This window comes from Scyliorhinus torazame, chromosome 1 (assembly GCF_047496885.1).
Source record: "Scyliorhinus torazame isolate Kashiwa2021f chromosome 1, sScyTor2.1, whole genome shotgun sequence".
NCBI classification, from domain to species: domain Eukaryota; kingdom Metazoa; phylum Chordata; class Chondrichthyes; order Carcharhiniformes; family Scyliorhinidae; genus Scyliorhinus; species Scyliorhinus torazame.
In genome coordinates this window covers 17,260,081-17,288,005 of record NC_092707.1, presented here as the reverse complement: position 1 = coordinate 17,288,005, position 27,925 = coordinate 17,260,081, and the positions used below count along the sequence as shown (strand labels likewise).

Genomic DNA, 27,925 nt, shown 5'->3' with positions numbered 1-27,925 from the left:
CTGTAGGGATTTCCAATATATTGAATTTCAAACGCAACTCACTCCTCCGGTATCGCCTTCTTTCTGACACCAACAGTTAAGTGCTTGCCTCCTCCTCACATTGCTAGGCTATTAACTCCCAAGCTGGTTAGCATCTACACATTGGCTTTACATTTATCTCACCTTTTCATTTGCTCTTTTCATTTGCTCTTTTCAACCTTGGCAGCGAGTTGCATTGCAAGTCTTGGCTAACCAAATAGAGTTGGCAGTAGTGGATGGTGCAGAAGGAAGGAGTTAGAAATCTCATTACTCCTTGCTCTCAAAGAACTACAATAGAATAAATTCTTGCTGAGAAAATACATTTGACTTAGCTTCCACCATGAAGCTTTGTACTTAAAATGCTTAGAGTAAATGAACTGTCAAGCTCTCAATAATTCTAACAATTAAATGAGCACAAAAATAAAACCACTTGTGCGTTGAATTAGAATGGAAATCTGGAAGATTCAAGACTGACGGCAAAGGAAGGAAGCACAATAGTAACCTTGATAGAAACTTAGCAAAAAAAAGATACATTTGCATCCACAATATGACCTTGCTTGAAACATTTCATAGCATTAGGAAAACAAGATTATCTGTATAGAGAAAATTAAAACCTAGGTAATCCGAGATCCATTGTGCAAACACCAAATTGTGTTATAGGAGTTCAGATATTTTACTGGGTTGTAATTACAAATGTGATACCTCAGCAATTGGAAAATGTTGGCACTTGTTTAGCTTTTAACTGAAAAGAACACATTTGGTCATGCAGTTCCCCAATCGCAAAGAATCAAAGGTTGACGATCACACCCAATGCTGAAGTATCAAAATAGGATGCGCTACATCACAGTACATTATCTCACCGATATGAACATGAATTGAAACACAACCTCTCCCTTCAGTGATTGGAGCCATATGCCACAATGAATCATTGTCTTCAGCAGAAGTAGTAACCTCTCGGGATTGTTGGCTTTCACTCATTCAGACTTTACTCCAACATTTTACAAGGTTGTCAGGCACAGAATCGAAAGAAAAGCATAATCCACAATGTAGATTATGAACAGAATTTAAGGTCAAATTCGTGCAATTTCAAAGTAAAACTTGAAAACGGTCAAGCAACGTGAACAAGGAAACCTCCTGCTGATTACCATCCACCACCCTTCAACTCTTTTAATGATGGACATTGAAGTCTCCCACCTGGAGAATATTCTGTGCCCTTTCTACCCTCAATGCTTCTTCCAGTGGTGTTAAACATGGAGTTACAGATTTTGTCAGTTGATTTGATTTGTTTTGATTAATTGTCACATGTGTATTAGTACACAGTGAAAAGTGTGGTTTCTGCATCACTTTTCACAGTGTACTAATACATGTGTCAATAAGAAATCAAATCAAATGACAAAATCAGTAACTCCCATGTTCAACACCACTGGAAGAAGCATTGAGGGTAAAAAGGGCACAGAATATTCTCTAGGGGGGGTGGGGGTGAAGACTTCAATGTCCATCATTAAAAGTGGTTCTGGCCTTGAAGGTCATCTACCAGGCTCGACCAACAGGTAATGAGAAAACCCAACAGGAAGGAAAAATCTACTTGACCTCATCCAAACCAATCTTCCTGCTGCAGTTGCATCTGTCCATGACATTGTTAGAAGTAGTGACAAGCGGAGTCATTCTGGAGGCAAGACCTACCTCATATTGAGGTTATCCTCCACTGAATTGTGCCACTATTATTGTACTAAATGGAATAGATTCAAAACGGATCTAGCAGTTCATAAATTAGCATCCATGGAGGTGCTAAGAGCAGCAACAGCAGAATTATATTCAACCACAATCTGTAACCATGTGACCTGGCTTTTGCCTTGCGCCACACCATACCATTAAGCTAGGGGAGTAAACCCTTACTGAAGACTGATGCTCCAGAACCATGCCCGAGCCAAACTGTTCCAGTACAATTGCAACAAATGCATTTCCCAACAATGTGGAAAATTCTCCAAATAAGTGCAGTCTAAAAAAAAAGCAAAACAAATCTAATCCAGCCAATTACTACTTGATCAGTCCGCTCAACCATCAGCAAGTGAATAATGGCATTTGTGACAGTGCTATAAAGCAGCATTTACCCAGCAATATGCACAAAATGCTGGAAGCGCTCAGCATCGGGTGGCACGGTAGCACAGTGGTTAGCACAGTTTCTTCACAGCTCCAGGGTCCCAGGTTCGATTCCTGGCTTGGGTCACTGTCTGTGCGGAGTCTGCATGTTCTCCTCATGTCTGTGTGGGTTTCCTCCGAGTGCTCCGGTTTCCTCCCAAAATTTCAAAGTAAAACTTGAAAATGGTCAAGCAACGTGAACAAGGAAACCTCCTGCTGATCCAAAGATGTGCAGATTAGGTGGATTGGCTATGCAAATTGCCCTTGAGAGTCCAAAAGGGTGGGTGGGGTTACTGGATTACAGAGATAGGGTGGAGGTGTAGGCTTGGGTAGGGTGCTCTTTCCAGGAGCCGGTGCAGACTCGATGGGCCGAATGGCCTTCTTCTGCACCATGATTCAGGTTAGGCAGCATCTGTGAAGTGATAAGTTTAAATGTCAGGTCAATAATCAGAACTGACTCATCAATAACCTGCTCACTGATGCTCAGTTTTGGTTCCACCATCTCACTCAACTGCAGACTTCATTACAGCATTGGTCTAAACATGGACAAAAGAGCTTAACAAGAAATTAGGGGCGGGGTAACACCCTTATTATCAAGGCATTATTCCGTGTGGCATCAAGGAGCCCTAGAAAATCGTTAAGAACCAATTGGAAAACTCTCCACTGGTTGGAGTCGTACCTTGCACAAAGCAAGGTGGTTGTGGTTGTCGGAGGTCAATTATCTTTGTGCTGGGACATCCCCGTAGGAGTTCCTCAGGATAGTGCCCTCGGCTAAACTAGCTTCAGCAGCTTTGTCATGCGGTGTTCAGTACCATCAGATACTGAAGCAGTCCATGCCTGCATGTAGCAAGACATAGGTACAAATTCAGGCTTGGGTTGAAATGTGACAAGTAGCATTTGTGCCACACAAGTGCCAGACAATGGACATCTTGGATGAAAGAGAAATAACCATATCTCCTTGACATTCAATGGCATTACCATAATGTAATCCCCCCACTAACATCTTGGAGGTTGCCGACAGGTCAGAGGCTGTGAATTGTGGGGCAAGCAACTCGCTTCCTGGCTCTCCTGTCCACTAAGTTCTGTCCACTATCCATGGAGGTGAAAGTTAGAAGTAGGATATAACATTTTCTTGGACGAGTACAGCTCCAACATGCAAGCAGCTTGACAACGTGCAGGAAAAAGCAGCCTGCTTATTTAACACCCCATCCACCACCGATGCACAATGGGAACATGTATAACCTACAACCAACACTGCAGAAATCTGCTGAGCAGCCTTCATCAACACCTTTCAAACCCACAACCTCTACCACCAGGAAGGATAAGTACATGCATGAGAGCAACATCCTCTCTCCCTGCCACACACATACCCGACTTGCCATTGCTTCGCTGTCACTGGGCCACAATTATGCAACTTCTTACCTATAACCACATGGACTATAGCCGTAAGACGACAGTTTATCAGCACATTGCCAGCGAAATTCACTTGCCGGGAACAAATGGAAAAAATTGGCAGAAACAAATAAATCAACTGTATCTTTTAAGGAGACTGCACCAAGACTCGAACCTCAGGGCTTGCACTGTGGATCCCGGCTGCTCAATTATATTACAGCAAGATCTGAAGTGGCCAGGTTTGAAGATGACAGCAAAATGCGTGTGGAGAAAGAATTGAAAGAAGCAACGACGGATCTAAAAAGAAATTCAATAAAATATCTGAATCTATAGAACAGTTGTCCCACAGTCTACATGCTGAAATAATTTATGGTACATTAGGTGAAGTGTAGGAATGAATGAAAATAAAGTTGAAAAACATGAGTGCTAATAGCTCGTCAAGGAACTGTGGAACAATTATATAATATTACACAGGGTTATAGGAAAAGAAGAGGCGAGTGGATTGAGTCAGTCTTCTAGGCTGCAAATTCATATGTCTCAATATCAAAAAGGAAACAGCAATGGTTTAAAATTAGTAAACTGTACTGATTTTCAGCAGAAAATTGTAATCAACATTTACATCAACAGTAGAGGCCCAAGTTTGAGAACATTTTGGATGAAGTGATGGGGAAGAAAGTGAGCTAAGTTTTAATTCTGGATAGCTCAGCTAAGTTGGGTAGAACAGTCTCACAAAAGCAGTAAGCACTGTTGAGAATCACTGACAAATGTGTCAGTTGAAGGTTAAGGGGATAAGGACGAAGCAAACTGCAGAAGAAGTGATAGTTGCAGTCAGGGTATTGCCCACAGGAGTGGTTGAAAAATGAAAATCGACAAACATTTTGCTTTATTATTAGGGTAATCTAGAAACAGCTATGTACAAGATTCCCACATTAGAGGAAAAATAAATTTCAAAGACATTGCAGATTTAAATTTGCTTGTGAACAGAGCAGCCTTGTTTGGCTAAATGGCCATCTCTCGACACACAAATATATTTTCTAGTCACACAATTTCTATTCACCAGTGAAATCTGAGCTCCACGTAGGATAAGGATAGTATAAATATTTTCTCCAAAGCAAATTTATATTCTCAAATATATATTCTCCTGAACAATATTTTAACAAGAAACAAAACTGTTAAAGAACAAGCAATTTATTACTGTGTCTATGAGGGACCAAATTTATAACTCAAGTAAAAATGACAAGATCATTGTAGCATCCTTGATTGATGACAATCTAATTAATTCAGTTTCCTCACGTGGCCAAGCATAACAATTCCTTGTAATCGGCAATACGTACCAAGTTTCAATGTTGAAACAAAAATATTAATAATTCTGAGCATTTTTTATCCTCAAGTTCATTTTTCTTCATGTACAAAAATAGCCCTCGCACTGGATTAAGGTGCTGAATAACTGAGAACACAGGAAAATAAAATTCCAGGTTAAATCTAGGAATAGGTTAGCTGTTTTGAGCTGGGGCAGCAATAAGACACTTTAATTGGTCTAAGCACAGCAGATTATTCAGTGGAACATTAGCCAATGTTTCCAGGTCTGATGATAATCCATCACTCCTTGTTGTAAATGCGCGCGTGTGCCAGGTTTGATCAGGTTGCGTATCAAACAGCTAACTGATTCCCACCACCTTGGCTCATATCTGAAGAATGTGTCAGTTGGGTAAAGTATTAAAGGATGGTTTGCACGTAAAGTGTTACAACCCAGCAAATTAAGAGATTGACAAAAATGCAACTGGTCAATCTTCAGGTTTGTGGAAAATTACGAGGTCAATCTTTCATTTGAAATGGAGTACAGATCTAGTACACTGTGGGTATAAGGAAGAGTTTCCTTTTTTGGAAGTATTGGATGAATTCCACAATGCAGGAACAAGGAATAGTGGAAATCTGGAACTTAAAACCCCCAAAGGCTGCAGACACTGGATCAACCTAAAGTAGGTAGAATTTTGTTTCGCAAATCTATTAAGGGACATTGTTCAAATGTGTGTCAAAGGATTGAGGTACACATAAGCCATCATCTAATTGAATGATGAGGTTCAAAGGGTTGAATGGCACACTTCTGATTTTATGCTAAGAAAGGTGATCAAACTGCAGAGTGAGAGAACAGGCAACCAAATACTAATCATAGCCTTAGCTCAGTGATACTACTTGACGAGTGGGATCAGCATTTATCCCTTGATCAACCTCACTTCAAATATGGACATTTATGTCTGTTGTTTGAGATTCTGCTGTGCAAATTCGCTGCTCTGTTTTCCAAGATTACAACAGTGATTGTACAGAGGTCGTGAAACTGTTAGTTCCTTCTTCTCGTCATTTCAACGATGAAATTGCCAATAGTCGTCTAAACCGGGAGCTCCAGTTTTCTCCCACACGAAAGATGTGCTGTTAGGTAATTTGTCTGAATTCTCAGTGTACCCAAACAGGTGCTGGAACATGGCGAATAGGGACTTTTCGGAGTAACTTCATTGCAGTGTTAATGTAAGCCTACTTGTGACAATAAAGATTATAAAATGAAAGTGAATGCTTGCAATTACCAGCAAAGGTGCTCAGTGTAACAAATGGTGATGCTTTATATATAATTCTTCCTCAAAACACACAGCAACCTTTTGTATTGTCTTGTGAAACAACAATCATAGAACCCTACAGTGCAGAAATCCATTCTGCCCACCAAGCCTGCACCGACCCTCTGAAACAGCACCCTATCTAGGCATCCCCCCCGGTCCTATCTCCCAAACTGTTGGGCACCAAGCAGCCATTTAACGTGGCTAATCCACCTAACCTGCACATCTTTGGACTGAGAGGGGGAAATCGTAGCTTCCGGAGAAAACCCACGCAAGCACGGGGAGAATGAACAAACTCACACAGATAACCATCCAAGGTCAGAATCTAACCCAGGTCCCTAATGCTGTGAGGCAGCAGTGTTAATCACTGTGCCACCGTGACGCCCTGTGGAGAATAGTGAAATGTAGAGAAATATCTTTATTATGCGCCTATGATGCTAAAGGAACAGCCTTGAAATAACCAATCTTGTGAGCAGTGTAGGTTATCATGCCAGTTGTTGGCCCAATTGCACGTCACCATGAGCATCAGCTCCCTCGATCCGCAGGTATCGAACATTATTGAAGACACAAGCACAATGCGAACACAAGATGATAAGGTGGAGGAGAATAGTAGGTTGTATCTTGGACCACATTGAAGGCTACATTTTCTGAAATGGAAGGTTTTCAATTTTACCAAAGGCCAATACCAGCCTTTTGTGCTTGAATTTCAATTTTTCTGGCTGATTTCTGCTGCTAAATAATATTTCAACCATGCAAAGTTTTGTTCACATGTTTCTCTGCCAGAAAAAATGTTAACTATGGATTGAATTATTTGATTATATTTTAGCCCATGTAACCGTACATGCTGTGGACCAGAAGGAGTATCAAGACTGCAAATTGAATCTCAGCCTTCAGGTGACAAATTGAGAACAGCAAAATCCTGAGCAATTTCTCAATGCCATTTGAAAAGACGGATAAAGTTCTTACTTTGCCTGAATGTAATTTCCATAATTATTTCTTACAACTTTTCTTAGTTTCTAAACTTTGCATTGGCTTGTGTACAAGTGGACTGTAGAGTGCACTCATTGCACAGACCAGTAGCTGACTAAAGTAATTGATCTGCCAACAAGGTAATATCTGGAATACTTGCCATATCTACAAACAACTTCGCTACTGATTAATAACATGTTGTGGGTTTTCTGGTTGGTATTAACATACACTGCCTTGTAATTAGGGAGTAAAGTTGGCCAAGTGTGCTTGCACAAGAGGTTATCAGAGCATGGATTTTCTTAAACAGAAAATGCTCGAGGCAACATCTGTGCAGAGAAACATAGTTAACCCAGTGGAATTTAAATGACCGTGAAGGGGGTCTCGCTGGTCAGCTGCGGAACTGTGCTCTTTCATCGGATATGGGAGTCTCTGGCTGGCTAAAAGGACATTAATGAAATGAAAATCGCTTATTGTCACAAGTAGGCTTCAATGAAGTTATTGTGAAAAGCCCCTAGTGGCCACATTCCGGCACCTGTTCGGGGAGGCTGGTACGGAACCGTGCTGCTGGCCTGCCTGGGTCTGCTTTAAAAGCCAGCAATTTAGCCCAGTGTGCTAAACCAGATGGGGGAGATTTCAAGGAAAGGTTTATTTAAACAGAAAAATCAGAAAGTAGAGACCTATGATGCTAAAATGCATGCTTAAAATTCCATATGCAGACTATAAAACAAATGAAGAGGTGCTTAAAATTGCAGGAGCAAAAATAACTACTTCTCCCCCCTGGCGTGGCGGGGATACCTGTTGGAAATGCACAGCATAACATGGGTTGTGGGCAGATTTCATCATGGCTTTCAAAAGGGAATTGAATAAGCACTGCAAGAAGAAAAAAGCTGCAGGGCTAAGGGCAAGGGTGTGGGGCAGATCAAGTTGCTCTTTCGCAGAACTATCATGGACATCACAGCTGAATGGCCCCCTTTGATTCCAGGTTCATAAAACACGAAAGCTGAATTGATACAGGGCTTCTAAACAAAACCTCAATTTGAAATTTGGCCTTGTAAAAATTATTTTCAATTTCAATAAAGAAGCACCTATGAAGACACACAATACATATGGACATGCTTTGACTGTATGAGTCAAACTCAACACATTCCCGGTATGGAAAATATTAGCTCCAAGCCCAGGCTTTTTGGCGAAGTCACAGTGCTATAGTGAACATTTTAGCATAGACAATAAAATACCTCAATAATTTGATGGATTAATTGCTGGAGAGGAGTGTGTTTTTTCTTAATCTAATTTTTGAAAACCTGTATTTGGATTGTACATTTTAGTTAGGAGGAAAATATTTTACAAGGGCAGCACGGTAGCACTGCGGCTTCACAGCTCCAGGGTCCCAGGTTCAATTCCCAGCTGGGTCACTGTCTGTGCGGAGTCTGCACGTTCTCCCCGTGTCTGCGTGGGTTTCCTCCGGGTGCTCCGGTTTCCTCCCACAGTCCAAAGATGTGCAAGTTAGGTGGATTGCCCATGATAAATTGCCCTTAGTGACCAAAAAAGGTTAGAAGGGGTTACTGGGTTATGGTGATAGGGTGGAAGTGAGGGCTTAAGTGGGTCGGTGCAGACACGATGGGCTGAATGGCCTCCTTCTGCACTGTATGGTCTATGTTCTAACTCAGCAGCTAGGTTTGGGCAGCACGGTAGCACAAGTGGAGAGCACTGCGGCTTCACAGCGCCAGGGTCCCAGGTTCGATTCCTCGCTGGGTCACAGTCTATGCGGAGTCTGCACGTTCTCCCAGTGTCTGCGTCGGCAGTTTCCTTCCACAGTCTAAAGACGTTCAGGTTAGGTGGATTGACCATGCTAAATTGCCCTTAGTGTCCAAAAAGGTTCGGAGGGGTTACTGGATTACGGGGATAGGGTGGAAGTGAGGACTTAAGTGGGTCGGTGCAGACTCGATGGGGCGAATGGCCTCCTTCTGCACTGTATATTCTATGTTCAAATGGTCTGACTGCACAGAATGGTGAATTTATGTATACTAACAAAAATATGAGTACAGAAATTTGTAATGATAAACGGTGTTACAAAAATGGTCAAGTACCAGACAGTCTTTGTTGCGAGGTGTTGCACACTGGGAGTCATAATCATGTCAACTTCAGCTGAAATAGGGTTACGGCTGGAGGATAATTAGGAGGGCACGCTGACAGAACTCGGTCTCGATTTTAAAGTGGTTAATTTTTGTATCAATATAAATTCCAATGTCCACATTTATAATGGTAAAACAACTGCCTATGCAAATGTCATCTTATAATAATAACTATCTGCCAGTGCATCAACTCCAATGGCAGCAAACTAATTACAGTGTGACAGTTTTACATAGCATTTTTATCACATGAAAATGGAAATTGAAATTTGTAAGAAACAACGGACAGGATGTGCACACGGATGCAAGTTTAAAAAAAAAGAGAAATACAACTCCTTAGGGTTTACTGCTTGATGACAAGTTAAGAGGATGGCAACAAATACTGCTATTTTTCAATATAATTCTGAGGATAGCATCTTTTAAAGCAACCGCATATTTAATATAACAAAAACATTCCTTTGTCTCTTAACCATTTTCCTCCAGAGCACCAGGAAATAAAAAGTGAATTCAGGAGCAGCTTAAAAGTATTTCATAATTTGTCACATGGAAAGTCATTAAAAGGTCATTTTAAAAATTGTGTTTAAAACATTCTCAAAACAGTTCCTGGCTTCAAGGACTGTTTAAAATCAGCAGTTCTTTGGAATTAATTTGACTTGATTAATTTTTTATTCATTCAATGAATGTGGGCTTCACTGGCTAGGCCAGCATTTATTACCCTAATTTCCCTCAGGAAAGTGGTGGTGAGTTCCCTCCTTCAACCGCTGCAGTCCTGGTGTAGGTACACCCACAGTAAGGAGGGTGTTCCAGGAATTTGATCCAGTGACAGCAAAGGAACAGGATTACAGTTCCAAGTCAGGATCTTGTGTAGCTTGGAGGGAAACTTCCAGTGGTGGAGGGATTGAACGTTTGTGGAAGGGGTGTCAATCAAGCAGCTGCTTTGTCCTGATGGCGTGGCATTTCTTGTGCTGTTGTTGGAACTGCACTCACCCAGGCAAGTGGAGAGTATTCCATCACACTGCTGACTTTTGCCTTGTAGATTGTGGGCAGGCTTTGTGGAGTCAGGAGACGTGTTACTCATTGCAGGATTTCTAGCCTCTGACCTGCTCTTGTAGCCACAGTATTTATATGACTAGTCTAGTTCAGTTCCTAGTCAATTAATTTGATAGTGGGGGATGCCTTTGAATGATATGGGGTGATGGTTTAATTCTCTTATTAGGGACGGTCACTGCCTGGCCCTTGTGTGGCATGAATGTTACTTGCCACTTGTCAGTCCAGCCTGGATATCACCCAGATCTTGCTGCATTTGGACATAGACTGCTTCAGTATCTGAGTAGTCATGAATGGTGCGGAACATTGTGCAATTATCAGCAAACATCCACATTTCTGACCTTTTGATGGAAGGAAAGTCATTAATGAAGCAGCTGAAGGTGGTTGGGCCCAAGTCACTACCCTGAGGAACTCCTGCAGTGATGTCCTGGAGCTGAGATGACTGACCTCCAACAATGACAATCTTTGTGCGAGATAAGACTTCAAACCAGGAGAGTTTTCCCCGATTCCCTTTGACTCCAGTTTTGAGGGCTTCATGATGCCACACTGTCAAATGCAGCTTTGATGTCAAGGACAGTTAATCTCACCTCACCACTGGAATAAAGGTCTTTTGTCTATGTTTGAACCAAGGCTGTAATGAGGTCAGGAGCCGAGTGGCCCTGGCAGAACCTAAACTGAACAGGTTATTGCTAAGGAGTGTCAATTGATGATACCATTGGATGACCCTTCCATCACTTTACTGATTATCAAAAGTATGTTAATGAAGAGTGATTGGTCGGGCTCGATTTGTCCTGCCTGCATACAGGATGTACATTTAAAAAAATAAATTTAGAGTACCCAATTAATATTTTCCAATTAAGGGGCAATTTTAGTCTGACCAATCCACCTACCCTGCACATACTTGGGCTGTGGGGTCGAAACCCACGCAAACACGGGGAGAATGTGCAAACTCCACACGGCCAGTGACCCAGAGCCAGGATCGAACCTGGGACCTCGGTGCCGTGAGGCAGCAATGCTAACCACTGTGCTGACCTACATACAGAATATACCTGGGCAATTTTCTTCATTGCTGGGTAGATGCCAGTACTGCAGCTCTACTGTAGTTGTATCTATATTTCATCCAAATAGTCTCATGCCATTATTAGGCTTTATAGTTGGTTCTAAATAATCTCACCTCAAATGCAGAATTACAGCTAAGAGATAAATACAAGTCTGCAAATGTTAAGTTAATTTCCTCAATGGCATAATTTCAAACAGAATGCTTATTCGTGAAGAATTCTCGGGACGTTAAAATCCTCAAAACCACTTAGGTACCCAAGAATTTAACTCCCAAAGTGGGTAGTTAAACCTTTAGAATGTTATGTGCATCTAAGATTTATCTCGGTCGATAAACTATTTGCTGCAGCAGCAGGACTATGCAGTAGTACTTTGTAAACTAAACAGTGATGCAGCCAATTCGAAATAACAGCATTTAATCATTATTGCAGAAGAGACATGTAAAAAAGCAGCCAAAGGACATACCCATTCTGTTCAACTGAGAGAGCACCAATATTCCACCACAAGTTATGCAAGGGAAATTACCCAATCTGTTGACCTGTGCAAAAACTGACCTCTACAGAGGTGTTTGAAAACTCTCCATGTTATTTTTCAAGACGATCATTCATTGGGCATAGCCAGAGGAAATCAGTTCAAATCCCAATTTTCAGCAATTATTTGATACTTGCTTTCAGTGTGTTGATTACTCTACAAATTATTTACCAATTTGCAAGACAATATTCAGCCAGAAAGTGAGAACACGCATTCAACAGCCTCGAAGAGCCCTCGAGAGTTACTGTACACATCACCATTTAGCCCACTGGCTAAGTCAAATGCAGCTGAGCGTAAAATCTGTTTGAATCAAGTTTGTAGAAATCAGCAATAAATGGGCAGGTGACATCAGCTTCTGAACTGAACCAGGCACTGCTAAAACATTTGAGCCATTAGCCTTGGATATCCATTTCTCATTGCTTCTCCTTGTGACAATATTTCAGTTTAGTGCAGGCTAGGTCTCTATTCCCCCAACTACCAATCAATCTTTGAACAAAGAACAAAGAAAAGTACAGCACAGGAACAGGCCCTTTGGCCCTCCAAGTCTGCACCGACCATGCTGCCCGTCTAAACTTCTACATTTCCTGGGCCCGTATCCCTCTATTCCCATCCTATTCATGTATTTGTCAAGGTGCCCTGAAATGTCACTATCGTCCCTGCTTCCACCACCTCTTCCGGCAGAGAGTTCCAGGTACCCACTACCCTCTGTATAAAAAACTTGCCTCGTACATCTCCTCTAAATCTTGCCCCTCGCACCTTAAACCTATGCTCCTTAGTAATTGACCCCTCTACCCTGAGAAAAAGCCTCTGACTATCAACTCTGTCCATGCCACTCAATTTTGTAGACCTCTATCAGGTCACCCCTCAACCTCCGTCGTTCCAGTGAGAACAAACCGAGTTTATTCAACCGCTCCTCTTAGCTAATGCTTTGTTCAGTACTGTGAACATCACCAGCTTAAAATATAATGAATTGCTGAGAGTACAGCAAGTTTAGAAAACAAATCACCCTGACAAGCGCTTATTAAAAAATATTGAAACTGGCTTAATGTAAAAATTTCCAATTTGAGAAATCTCTTGCAAGCTAAACATTCAACTCAACAGCAAAAAGCTCTATAATACAGTAAGAAAACACTATCTACAATGCACATTGATACTTCAGACATTGAAACTCAATGATACATTGATAATTTAACATTACTATCAGCAATTTTTGCAACACCAAGTACAGTAGAAAAACATTTCAGTAGCTGTGGAATCCTTTTGCAGGCTCCAGAGATGACGGTTCATATTCACTGTAATTTAATACTTGCATTTACAAGTTAATCTTTTTTCAGCTCCCCACTCCACCTTCCCACCACCACTCCACTATACATTCTTGGTAATATTCACCTAACAGTGAACACGCCATTTGAAAAGTATCAGCAGCTAACTTTCATGTCCCAAAATCAATTCCAACTTTAAATCCCAGTGGAGATGGTATTTAGTGCGGTTTTTTGAGACGTAAACTTTCTGGTTTAATATTTCCAGCTGCTCAATTTCAGTCCATGCGCTGGGTAGTATTAGATTACAAACTCAATTGCATTTTCTATGCCTGCAAAAACAGCAAGTTAACACTTGAACGTTTATACAAACCCGATGAGAGTCTCCTCTGATATACACCCCCCTAATATCAACAGTTATTTCTACTAATTCATGACAACCTGGGGTAAATACCTGCACACCATTTATGCTTCATAGCTTATCAATAGTACATTCACAAGTTCAGAACTGAGGAATAAACGGAATTTAGATACTTTCATTTCAAATCCACTCACAGCAGACTATTTGCTGAACAAGAATAAAATACGACATTTCGAAGTAAAGTCAGAATAAGAGCTCAGGTTCCCAGTATAGCACTTCCAGCAATTTTCGGTTGTGAAATTTTTTTTTCCAACTATTTCTTCTGCTACCATGCCTCCCCGCAGAAAAAAAACTTCAATAGAAGGCTTAAGCATTTGGTTGCTTTTCTGCATTAGTTCCATTTCTAATACATTTCTTTCACTTCACATCAAGCATACATCTGTACTTTGCAGTTCATCTTTCAGCCCCAAAGTGTAATCTCTCACCTTCACTCTTGATGGTCAGCCTGTCCAAAACTTGACTGCAGCCACAGGGCTCAGAATTCCAGTCTTCTGGCATTTATTGCTCCAATTCCATAATTTAACTTTAAGCTCACAGCTGAGTGTCCGTAGCTATGCTCATCTCCGTGCATCAGTTGAGAATTTGTTATATGTCCCTTTCTAATGAACTGCTGGCTCTCAGTGCACAATCCTCACAATTACTCATTTCCGTGGCTCTACAAGGCAGCAATTAGCTTCAAAGTCCAACAACTTGATTTTCCTCCAACAATGTGCCCATCCCATACTACTGAGCATGTGCAGTAAACAAAAGCAGTTTGCAGAGATGGACAGTTGCAGCTGGAAACTCTATACAGCTACATCTGACCACACCCTAATTAACAGAAACCAAGGACAAAGTTAAAAGTAGTCTTTAAAGTTTGAGTCACAGAATTAAACCCACAGCTGCACTACCTAAAATCTAGAGTCTCTCCCTCCCACTCAAATAAAACAATGATTTCAGCATTTTTCCAACAAGTTCACTACATTGGGCTGTTTAGCACAGGGCTAAATCGCTGGCTTTTAAAGCAGACCAAGGCAGGCCAGCAGCACGGTTCAATTCCCGTAACAGCCTCCCCGAACAGGCGCTGGAATGTGGCGACTAGGGGCTTTTCACAGTAACTTCATTTGAAGCCTACTTGTGACAATAAGTGATTTTCATTCATTTTCATTTTTCATTTCAAATGCGACACCCAACAGCTTGCCAAAGATTGTAACAATTTCAATTAGTCAGGGATTTGATAAATCTTGATAAAGTCCACATGAAAAACATATCCATTACAAAGAGACCATCATGTTCTCCAGGAAGTAACCTACCTCTATCTGAACAATACTTGGAACTCAAGGCAGTACTTTGAGGAACAGAAATGGTACAAACATTCAAATCCATTCAATGATAATTCAATGATAATTCACCCACATATTCACCAGCTCTGTTTGAAATGCAAGTGCCCTGATCAGACGTAATAGTTTTATATTGAAAAAGTAAGCTGGGCAAAACAGTACAAAACAAGGCTTGTTTTAAACAAGAAAGCGGCGCTGTACATTGACTTTGCCAACAGCTACACAATGACTTCATTAAGTTACATCCAAGATGTCTCAGGTGCTTAGCCACTCTTATAAGAGAGGAACCAATAGAGATTGACAAGACAATTCACTTCCATGAAGGTTAGAGGAAAATAGGAATGCTTTTAATTACTACATAATCTTTGCTGCAACTTTACACGTGAACTTTGTACAAGGTCAATGTCAAACTCTCAGCCCCTTGAATATAGAACCTCCCAACTCACCATGACTAGGTCAAATAAATGGGGTGTCTGAGTGAATGACAAGGTTTGACCTTCTCCTCCAAAGACCAGAGTATTCTGATGCTACAGTTCAAGAACGCATGTTAGTACACCAACCCCTAACACGACTGTCCTGCTAAAACTAATGTGCAACTCAAGATAGCAAGCTGCGGCACCAATTTTATTCCAAATTGCACTTGCCTGAAAGATCATTTCACAATTATGCCAAATGTGATGTTTCGAGCGAGTCAACAATTCCTCCTCCACATGTTGATTAGCATTTGCACCCAAGATAAACACATTATAGATTCTTGTGCACCTCACCAAGAAAATTAATCCTGTCTCATTTTAACAGAAGTATCAGAACATTCTTTACATCAACTATCTTCTGACATCCACATTAGAAACTGAACAACTACCTCAGAGTATGTACACAATGCCTGGTTTGAGACTTGCCATTGGACAGGTGACTTATGTCAAGACACCTGTGGAACTCTGCACTTCTACACTGGTGACTCACGCCACATCTCAATTAAAGGGGCATTGAAAATCTTGTTTTTAAGTTCTCAAAAGCATAAAATAATTTGTCTCCAGTATGTCTGATCGCCCATTACATCTGATGTCATGTCTATTCCTTCATCAACATGCTCCAACATATTTTTTTAACCTCAAATTAAATACCCACAGCCCTTCCATTTGCTAAAGCTATTCTCTTCAGAGGCAAATATCTTTCTCTTCAACAAGTCTTGAAATTTTCAAACCTAAGACTATCCAACATTTCTCTTCTTTGTAAACATTTTGTTCTGCATGTCCTTCCACCTATTGACTGCAATAAGACACTAGTTCCCTTCTCGACAAGATATGGCCAATAGGAGCAGGAAACTAACAAAAGTAGTCATTCATTGCCAGTATTTCAAAACACTACCTTCCTTTAGTTAGCTTTTTATATTTAAAAAAAACTTAAGTCACCCAAATCATGCTCTTGAAACTACCTGGTTTGCCTTTTCACTGCTGCTCCTGTTGCTTCCTGCCTGGTTTCTAAGCATTCCAAATTGAGCAAATCCAAAGTTACTCTACAAGTAAACATTCAACAATCCAACTGATGTTGAAAAGTGTTTATTCCAACATTCATTACCAATGATCTCTTTCACACCGCAACTTGCAGCAGACTCGGTTTTTAAAGGTTCTCCCCCTCCCCTTTGCAAACATATAAATGCCTCAAGTGCCCTCAGAAATTTTTCTTATCGACATGAGATGAAAAGTGTTAAACAAAGAACTACTTTAGAAACTCAGCCCAGATCACGCCTTATGTCCACTACTTCATCAGGGGGAATACAGCAGACCTGTCAACTTCAAGAAGCTATTACTGGCAATAACACACAGTTCTCACATTTGGCAGTGACCATTTATGGTAATGTCGTGGTCTCCTCACATCTAGTGCTATGTCAATTATTTACAGACCCAAGATCAAATTCATTCAGTGTTTGTTTAAAAACTCAGGAATGTTTCTGCAAAACAGCACTATCCTGACCGTTTTCACATCAGTAACATCAAGACAGACACCAACTAGAGTTAATTTATTAAAACAGCACTTCAAAGCACTGGGACCAGGACTTAATACCAAGTTATTCCACTTCACAATGTTCACATTTCTAGTTAACCCTTTTCTTGACAGATATGCGCACAATCTGGTCGTGTCTGGGCGAGTTAGCGGGTGCGCTAGCAGGCACGCTAGTGGGTGTGCTAGCGAGTGCGTGTCAAGGGGTAGTTCATTCTCCATGCAGTTTCTGAAGTGTGTGGAAAACCTAGTCACTTTCCAACAATTTAGTGCATCTCTGTGAATACTGTGTGGGGAAAAGACATGCTTTGGCTTGTAATGCAGAACAATGACAATGCCAGCAGCGCGGGTTCAATTCCCGTACCAGCCTCCCCGAACAGGCATCGGAATGTGGCGACTAGGGGCTTTTCACAGTAACTTAATTGAAGCCTACTTGTGACAATAAGCAATTATTATTATTATGTTTACAATTACCACCTTCAACCCTAACACACAGGTACAGGGGCCAATCACAAAGTCATTAGAGGTCTGCCAGAAAATAGGAAATCAAATTCTTGGCTCAGTCAACTCCTTGAGAAGGCCAAGAAAGTCGGCTGGATGGCAAGGCTGGGATAATGAAATGCTGGCCCATATAGGAGGGCTAGGATACAAGTGGGGAGAAGTCATGCTTCAGCTCCACAAAGCCTGTTTGGTCCACACCTGGAAAACTGAAGGGAGCTTTGGGCACCATAAATTGGTCTTTGAGGGACTGCTACATAGATTAACTGGAATGATAGATGGACGTCTACTGTTACATTACAAGGAGAAATTCCACCAAGTAGGGTTGTATTCCTGGAATTTCAACTGTTAAGGGGTTACTTGATCCACGTTTGCAAGTTATTAGGGTGTAGAGAGAGAAATTATTCCCGCTGTTTGGGGAGCCTCTGACTAGGCAGCATGCTTGAAAAATTAAAGGCAGATGTTTAAAGAGTGAAATTAGAAACACTTCTACACAAAGGCTGGCAGTAGGTTGGAATTCTCCTCCACAAATGGCAACTGATAGCAGTCCAAGTATGCAATTTAAATCAGAGATTGATAGATTCCAGTTATTAAAGGATAAGTTTGCAGAAGGGCGGAACAGATGCATGGTGCTAAATAGCCTGCTCCTCTGTCAACACCCTGGGGGTTACCATCGACCAGAAAATGAATTATCCATTTCAAAACTGTGGCTACAAGATTGGTTCAAAGGCTAGGGATCCTGCAGCAAGTAACTCCCCTCCTGACTCCCCCAAGCCATCAACACCACAAAAGTCAGGCGTGTGATGGAACATTCTCCACTTGCCTGGATGAGTGCAGCTCCAACAAAACAAGAACCGTGACACCATCCAGGACAAAGTCGCCCAATTCATAAGCACTCTCTCAGTCACCAACACAGTGGCAGCAGTGTGTACAATGTACAAGATGCGCTGCAGGAAGTCACCAAGGCTCCTTAGACAGCACCTTCCAAACCCACAAACTCTCCTGGGTTTTTGGAGGGGGGTGCGTACTCAAACTACAGGTTAAGCAAAGTGACGCAATGTGGATTTAACATGAATTAATTCAGGGAGAAGCAATTTTTAACAAATCTGTCAGGGTAACATTTCATAAGCAGATAACATACCCAAGAGCATGCCCTGCCTTCAGAGTGATGCATCATATAAAGACCTTGCCTCATGGTGAGATGTTAAAAATGCCATGGTATTATTAAAAACGAATGGCCAACTTTACCCTTTCAAATCAGCACCAAAAACATTAACTGGCCATTCAACTTGGGTTTTTGTGGAGTTTTATGTATATAATAGCTGCCATATATGCTCTCAGAAAAACCACACCCAATTCATTATATTTGTAAGTGTTGTTGTCACTGCTGAAGCTCAAGTCTTTGCTCTTTCTTCCATTAAGTTTGTGAACAAATATGGATTTTGAAACACAGCAGAATGAATTTTTGGCAGTAAATTTCAATTATCATACTTTGTGAAAGCAATCGCTTTAAATTCAACTGTTTGGATTTAAGCCTTTGCAACGTTAAATTATACCAGCTCATTTTTAATCAATAAAGTTGCAAGCAGCCACATGTTTCCAAAACGGTTAAAAGTTGCAACTAATTCAACTTCTAAACGATTGACAGAGTGGTCATATTTAAAACCTGATGTTCGCCATTGAGTTATGCATCACTGCCTCCGTTTATAAAGATACCCATGCATAATTCCTTGATGATGGTTATACAAAGTACACACAAAAGCAATATGTCTGTACATAGTTGTTCATAGACACAGGAAGTTCATTTTAAACAACAATGAATGCGAGACTAAAGACAAAATTCCAGTACAGAACAGGTGCTCGGCAAAACACACGTTTGGCTTCTGAAAGTGCTGTTATAGCTATTTTGAGATTGGATTATTTTCAGAAAGCTCAACCCAAAAATATTGTGTACAGATTTTATAAATAATGTTCACTAGTCCATAGTTAGACTGCATTCTATTATCATTGATGTATTAAAACTGAACTCAAGCCAATCATATTTAATGTAGTACTTGGCAAGGAACTATGAAGTGTTAAATAAATTATGCTACAACAGTGATGTTCAATTGAAGCCAAGAACCTGCATGGTCTGTGTTCTGACACCAATTACAAAGAGAGTTCAAGAAATAGAAATGCTGGCCTTCCAGGCCAAAATTATAATCACGACAAAATGTTAGTTTTAGAAAGACATTTAGAGCAGTACTGAGCCACGGAGGTGCAAGTCTTGCACATTAGTTAGCTCATCACAACCAGGGTTGTGTAAGGAGGGGAGCCAATAGCCACCCAGGGTACATCGATTACTGCAGGGAAATATCTCTTTTGCAGATTACATGAGGTTCGGCAGATGTCTCACATTGCCTTTCCACACACCCCACCAGCTAAAGCAAAAATTAACATTCGGAAGCTAAGTTCACAGCTGAAGTGCTACTACATGGGAGTGAAATACAAGAGACTGCAAACAGCCAAAACAAGCATTTGTTGCCTTCAACATCAGCATGCCCCACTCTGAAGCAACGGTCACTGATTTATGTGCAATGAGAAAGGGCTCGTGCAATGAGAAAAGACTAATTAATTTCATTGTGAAGAGTGACCATAATATGGGGGAATTTTAAATTAAATAAAATTTTACATTCAGTTTGAAGTGTAGCCATCTAAGATGGCCACCTGCAAAGGAAAGGACCATGGGAATTATGGCCAACCCAGGACTAGCCTATGTGCATCTAAAACACAGGTAACCAGGCCTGATCGAAACCCCCGCTCGTTTGCATTTTAATAGCCCATTTTCCCAGGACAATAGAACTCCAATCAAGCAACCAGTACAGCCACAGACTGATCGGCGCCACTCCCCTTACTCAGAAAGCCCAACTGCCAAGGTCAATGACCGCTAATGACCTGCCCAGCCACCAAGGCACCCGCCCCTTTATTGGCCAAAATCGATGACAGTGATCAGAACCCTGTCGAACTATTGTGTCCAAGGTTAAGGACTGCCCCAAAGAGCACGAAATCCCAGAGGGATAAAAGAGGACACAGCCATGTGTTTTGTCGCTTTTCGATCCGGCCTGTGCCAACCCAATCATAGCAGGAACAGCCAGCCAAGTTCAAGACCAACAATCGATACCTGACAGCTGAGTCCAGCAGACACAGAGCCACTTTCTTCGAACCAGCCAAGTGAAATCCAGATAAAAGGCCTTATCCATTTGCACAGTGCTGGTCGCCCTGGAGTTAAGTATAGGTCATTGTAGCTGATGGGTGTAGTTTAACTCATAGTAGATATTGTGTTTGCATGTCGAGATAACTCTTGTATATGTAAATAAACCATCTTTTGAACTAACTAACTGGTTGCGTGGTCATTTGATCGATATAAGGGAAGGCTTATGGTTCACCAACATTATTAATAGAGCAACAGAAGGTGATTTGTTCAATCTGAAACTGGGGTCTGAAATCTAAAACAAAAAGCTTAATACAAAGATACATTTACCTGTCTCGCTCTGCCTGGAATAAGTTAAAGACCATGAATAGGATTCCACACATAAACAGCCCTATGGGAGAAATGGTTTCTTCCTAAATCTGTCCTAAAAGGGAGACAGTTTTTAAATTAAATCTCCCAGTTTTAGTCTTCTCCACATAAGGGAACATTCTCCAGTTATCCATCTTATCAAGTCTCTTTGGGATCTTATGTTTTAATAAGATCATCTCTCATTCTACTCCAATGGGTATAGGCCTAACCTGTTCAATCTTTCTTCACAAGGCAATACTCCCTTCATTCCAGGAATGAGTCCAGTGAATCTTCTCTGAACTGCTTCTGAAGAAATTTTTAAAAAAGAGACCTAAACTGAACACAAGCTCCCCCCCCACCCCGATGTGGTCTCACCAAGGACCTGTACCAGCTGCAGTAAAACTCCCCTACTTTTATGTTCCATTCCTCTTGCAATAAACATGAACATTTGCCTTCCTAATCACTTGTTGCGTCTGCATACTAACGTTTTGCTTCATGCACCAGGCCACTTAGATCCCTCTGTAACGAGTTCTGAAATCTTCAGTTAAGTAGTATTCTTCCCAAAATGAACAAGTTCACATTCACATTTACCCATGCTATACTCCATCTGCCAGATTTCTGTCCACTCACTTAACCCATCTATTTCCCTTTGCAGACTCGCTACATACTCTTGACAACTTACTTTCTTCTCTACCTTGATATCATCAGCAAAGTTGGCGACCGTACATTCGGCCCCTTAATCCAAGTCATTGATATACGTTGTGAACAGTTGAGTACCGCAGTGATCCCTATGGCACTCTATTAGTTATAACTTGACCTTTTTTATCCTTGCTCAGCTTCCTGTTAGCCAACCAATCCTTCATCTGTGCTAATATGTTATCCCCTACACAATGTGCTCTTTTCTTGTACAGTAACCTTAGATGTGGCATTGTATCAAAAGCCTTTTGGAAATCGGAGTATCCACACCTACCAGTTTCCTTCATCCACCTTGAGTGTTACTTTGTCAAAAAAAAAAATCAAACGCAATTTCCCTTTTAAATCCATGTTGGCTATGCCTGATCAAAGTGATTATCCAAGTATTCTACTGTAAACTCCAAAATAACAGACTCTAGCACTTTAGCGAGGGTAGATGTTAGAATAAAGGTATTAAATTAGCCATTCGCCAATCCACTTGAACCTTCGCAGAATAGACAGAATTTTGGAAGATTATAACCAATGGATGAGCTGTTCCACCACCACTTTTAAGATCCTACAATGCAGGCCATCGAATTCTGAAGTTCGGTCAGCCTTCCGGTCTTACCAGTTTTCCTAGCACCCTTTCCCGACAAATTCATTCCTCACCATCATCTCTTGATTTCCAAGAAAATGTCAACTAAAGATATCGTGAAGTGTTTTTAGACATAGAATTTACAGTGCAGAGTGAGGCCATTTGGCCCTCGAGTCTGCACCAGATCTTGGAAAGAGCACCCTACTTAAGCCCACACCTCCACCCTATTCCCGTAATCCTGCAACTCCATCTAACCCAAGCGCAATTTAGCATGGCCAATCCACCTAACCTGCACATCTTTGGACTGTGGGAGGAAACCAGAGCCCCTGGAGGAAACCCACACAGACACGGGGAGAATGTGCAGACTCCGCACAGACAGTGACCCAAGCAGGAAACCCAGGATCCTGGTACTGCAAAGCCATAGTGCTAACCACTGTGCTACTGTGCTGCCCAAGTGTTCGCTGATCCCATCTTGACCTCTGCCTTCTTGAGCAACAAAGATGGTGTCATTATCTTTCAATTCTTCTCTAATCCCAGATGTTATTCCCTTGTGATTAAGTTGTTGATTATTTATTGTTGTCTTTTTTTCCTACAGGTGTGCGCGAGTTGCATGCGCGAAGCAGTGTCGTCGTCAATTATCCTCTTCTAGCAAAATCAGAGTGGATTATGTGAAATACGGTCTGTGTAGTTTTACTCCTTTTTGTCATTGTCTTGTAGCACTTGTGGTTATAAAGAACAAAGAACAATACAGCACAGGAATAGGCCCATCGGCCCTCCAAGTCTGCACCGATCACATGTCCTATCTGTACCAACCACCTGCATCCTTCTATACCCAGTCTGTTCATGTGCCTATTCAGATAGGTCTTAACGGTCGCTAACGTATCTGCCTCAATTACCTCACTTGGCAGTGTATTCCAGGCCACCACCACCCGGTGTAAAAAACTTCCCCCGCACATCTCTACTGAACCTTTCCCCCATCACCTTGAACTTGCGGCCCCTTGTAATTGTCATTTTCACCCTGGGAAAAAGCCTCCAACTGTTCACCCTATCTATACCTCTAATAATTTTATAAATTTCTATCAGGTTGACCCTTGTCCTCAGTCTCTCGCGAGAACAATCCCAGTTTATTCAATCTCTCCTCATAGCTAATACCCTCCATACCAGGCAACATCCTGGTAAACCTTTTCTGTACCCTCTCCAAAGCCTCCACTTCCCTTCTGGTAGTGTGGTAACCAGAATTGGACACAGTATTCCAAATGTGGCTGAACCAATGTTCTATATAATTGTAACAATGTTCCAGCTTTTATACTCAATACCCCGTCCTATGAAGGCAAGCATGCTACATGCTTTCTTTACCACCATTTCCACCTGCAACTATGCTGCAACTTTTGGGGTCCTCTCTTGTGGACTTGCACACCCATATCTTTGTGTGTCTATACTCCTGATGGTGCTGCCATTTATTTTATAGCTCCCACCTGAATTGGATGTACCAAAATGCATTTGTCCGGTTAAATTCCATCTGCCATTTCTCTGCCCAATTTTGCAGCTCATCAATATCCTGTTGCATTCTCTGACAATCTTCATCACCATCCACAACTCCTGCAATCTTACCATCCGCAAACTTGCTAATCAGACCCGCTAGGTTTCCTTCCAAGTCATTTGTGTTCAGTTTTGGTCTCTTTACCTGAAAAGGACGTACTGACGCTGGAGGGTGCGCAGAGGAAATTCACTAGGTTAATCCCAGAGCTGAACATAGAACATAGAACGATACAGCGCAGTACAGGCCCTTCGGCCCACGATGTTGCACCGAAACAAAAGCCATCTAACCTACACTATGCCATTATCATCCATATGTTTATCCAATAAACTTTTAAATGCCCTCAATGTTGGCGAGTTCACTACTGTAGCAGATAGGGCATTCCACGGCCTCACTACTCTTTGCGTAAAGAACCTACCTCTGACCTCTGTCCTATATCTATTACCCCTCAGTTTAAGGCTATGGCCCCTCGTGCCAGCCATTTCCATCCGCGGGAGAAGGCTCTCACTGTCCACCCTATCCAACCCCCTGATCATTTTGTATGCCTCTATTAAGTCTCCTCTTAACCTTCTTCTCTCCAACGAAAACAACCTCAAGTCCATCAGCCTTTCCTCATAAGATTTTCCCTCCATACCAGGCAACATCCTGGTAAATCTCCTCTGCACCCGCTCCAAAGCCTCCACGTCCTTCCTATAATGCGGTGACCAGAACTGTACGCAATACTCCAAATGCGGCCGTACCAGAGTTCTGTACAGCTGCAACATGACCTCCCGACTCCGGAACTCAATCCCTCTACCAATAAAGGCCAACACTCCATAGGCCTTCTTCACAACCCTATCAACCTGGGTGGCAACTTTCAGGGATCTATGTACATGGACACCTAGATCCCTCTGCTCATCCACACTTTCAAGAACTTTACCATTAGCCAAATATTCTGCATTCCTGTTATTCCTTCCAAAGTGAATCACCTCACACTTCTCTACATTAAACTCCATTTGCCACCTCTCAGCCCAGCTCTGCAGCTTATCTATATCCCTCTGTAACCTGCTACATCCTTCCACACTATCGACAACACCGACTTTAGTATTGTCTGCAAATTTACTCACCCACCCTTCTGCGCCTTCCTCTAGGTCATTGATAAAAATGACAAACAGCAACGGCCTCAGAACAGATCCTTGTGGTACTCCACTTGTGACTGTACTCCATTCTGAACATTTCCCATCAACCACCACCCTCTGTCTTCTTTCAGCTAGCCAATTTCTGATCCACATCTCTAAATCACCCTCAATCCCCAGCCTCCGTATTTTCTGCAATAGCCTACCGTGGGGAACCTTATCAAACACTTTGCTGAAATCCATATACACCACATCAACTGCTCTACCCTCGTCTACCTATTCAGTCACCTTCTCAAAGAACTCGATAAGGTTTGTGAGGCATGACCTACCCTTCACAAAGCCATGCTGACTATCCCTGATCATATTATTCCTATCTAGATAATTATAAATCTTGTCTCTTATAATCCCCTCCAAGACTTTACCCACTACAGACGTGAGGCTCACCGGCCTATAGTTGCCGGGGTTGTCTCTGCTCCCCCTTTTGAACAAAGGGACCACATTTGCTGTCCTCCAGTCCTCTGGCACTATTCCTGTAGCCAATGATGACATAAAAATCAAAGCCAAAGGTCCAGCAATCTCTTCCCTGGCCTCCCAGAGAATCCTAGGACAAATCCCATCAGGTCCCGGGGACTTATCTATTTTCAGCCTGTCCAGAATTGCCAACACCTCTTCCCTACGTACCTCAATGCCATCTATTCTATTAGCCTGGGGCTCAGCATTCTCCTCCACAACATTATCTTTTTCCTGAGTGAATACTGACGAAAAATATTCATTTAGTATCTCGCCTATCTCTTCAGACTCCACACACAATTTCCCATCCCTGTCCTTGACTGGTCCTACTCTTTCCCTAGTCATTCGCTTATTCCTGACATACCTATAGAAAGCTTTTGGGTTTTCCTTGATCCTTCCTGCCAAATACTTCTCATGTCCCCTCCTTGCTCGTCTTAGCTCTCTCTTTAGATCCTTCCTCGCTACCTTGTAACTATCCATCGCCCCAACTGAAACTTCACACCTCATCTTCACATAGGCCTCCTTCTTCCTCTTAACATGGCAGCATGGTAGCATTGTGGATAGCGCAATTGCTTCACAGCTCCAGGATCCCAAGTTCGATTCCGGCTTGGGTCACTGTCTGTGCGGAGTCTGCACATCCTCCCCGTGTGTGCGCGGGTTTCCTCCGGGTGCTCCGGTTTCCTCCCACAGTCCAAAGATGTGCAGGTTAGGTGGATTGGCCATGATAAATTGCCCTCAGTGTCCAAAATTGCCCTTTGTGTTGGGTGGGGTTACTGGGTTATGGGCATAGGGTGGAGGTGTTGACCTTGGGTAGGATACTCTTTCCAAGAGCTGGCGCAGACTCGATGGGCTGAATGGCCTCCTTCTGCACTGTAAATTCTATGAAACAAGAGATTCCACTTCCTTGGTAAACCACGGTTCCCTCGCTCGACGCCTTCCTCCCTGCCTGACCGGTACATACTTATCAAGAACACGCAGTAGCTGATCCTTGAACAAGCCCCACTTATCCAGTGTGCCCAACACTTGCAGCCTACTTCTCCACCTTATCCCCCCCAAGTCACGTCTAATGGCATCATAATTGCCCTTCCCCCAGCTATAACTCTTGCCCTGCGGTGTATACTTATCCCTTTCCATCATTAACGTAAACGTCACCGAATTGTGGTCACTGTCCCCAAAGTGCTCTCCTACCTCCAAATCCAACACCTGGCCTGGTTCATTACCCAAAACCAAATCCAACGTGGCCTCGCCTCTTGTTGGCCTGTCAACATACTGTTTCAGGAAACCCTCCTGCACACACTGTACAAAAAACGACCCATCTATTGTACTCTAACTATATATTTTCCAGTCAATATGTGGAAAGTTAAAGTCTCCCATAATAAGTACCCTGTTACTTTCGCTCTTTTCCAGAATCATCTTCGCCATCCTTTCCTCTACATCCCTAGAACTATTAGGAGGCCTATAAAAAAACTCCCAACAGGGTGACCTCTCCTTTCCTGTTTCTGAAGGGGTTGGATTACGAGGAGAGGTGGAGTAGACTGGGACTGTAGTCGTTGGAATTTAGAAGGATGCTGGGGGATCTTATAGAAACATAGAAAATTATGAAGGGAATAGATAGGATAGATGCGGGCAGGTTGTTTCCACTGGCGGGTGAAAGCAGAACTAGGGGGCAGAGCCTCAAAATAAGGGGAAGTAGATTTAGGACTGAGTTTAGGAGGAACTTCTTCACCCAAAGGGTTGTGAATCTGTGGAATTCCTTGCCTAGTGAAGCAGTAGAGGCTCCTTCATGAAATGTTTTTAAGATAAAGATAGTTTTTTGAAAAACGAAGGGATCAAGGGTTTTGGTGTTCGGGCCGGAAAGTGGAGCTGAGTCCACAAAAGATCAGCCATGATCTCATTGAATGGTGGAGCAGGCTCGAGGGGCCAGATGGCCTACTCCTGCTCCGAGTTCTTATGTTCTATTTGTATATATTACAAAGAGCAGAGGTCCCAGTACTGATCCCTGCAGAACACCATTAGTAACAGGCTTCCATTCAGACTAACACCCTTCCACTGCTACTCTATCTTTTATGACCAATCCAGTTCTGAATCCATCTAGCTAGTTCACCCCTGACCCCATGTGATCTAATATTTTGCACCAGCCTGCCATGAGGGACCTTATCAAATGCTTTACTAAAGTCCATGTGTACAACATCCACAGTACCTCCCTCGTCAATCATGTCACCTCTTCAAAAAATTCAATCAAATTAGTGAGACATGACCTCCCTCATACAAAACCAGGCTCCGTCGCTAATAAGACCATTCATTTCCAAATATGCATAGATCCTTTCTCAGAGAATCTTTTCCAACAATTACACTATCACTTACGTCAAACTCACAGGCCTATAATTACTTGAATTATCCTCGTAATCCTTCTTAAATTAAAAATAAATAAATTTGGTGTACTCAATTAATTTTTTTTCCAATTAAGGGGCAATTTAGCATGTTCAATCCACCTACCTCACATCTTTGGGTTGTGGGGGCGAAACTCACGCAAACGCGGGGAGAATGTGCAAACTCCACACAGACAGTGACCC

The 27,925-nt window shown here is 42.1% G+C and overlaps 1 protein-coding gene across 13 annotated transcripts in view; it reads right to left on the bottom strand.

Annotated features, from left to right (window-relative positions):
- arvcfb (ARVCF delta catenin family member b) overlaps positions 1–27,925 on the bottom strand; it is a 546,449-nt gene that overhangs the window by 238,233 nt on the left and 280,291 nt on the right. The window contains exon 1 of one of the 13 annotated variants that reach the window (XM_072472333.1): positions 13,993–14,281. The exons of the other annotated variants lie outside the window; for them this stretch is intronic. The gene's annotated coding sequence lies outside the window, so the exon portion shown is untranslated. Of the gene's footprint in view, positions 1–13,992; positions 14,282–27,925 lie in introns of those variants that run through there. 13 annotated transcript variants of the gene reach the window in all.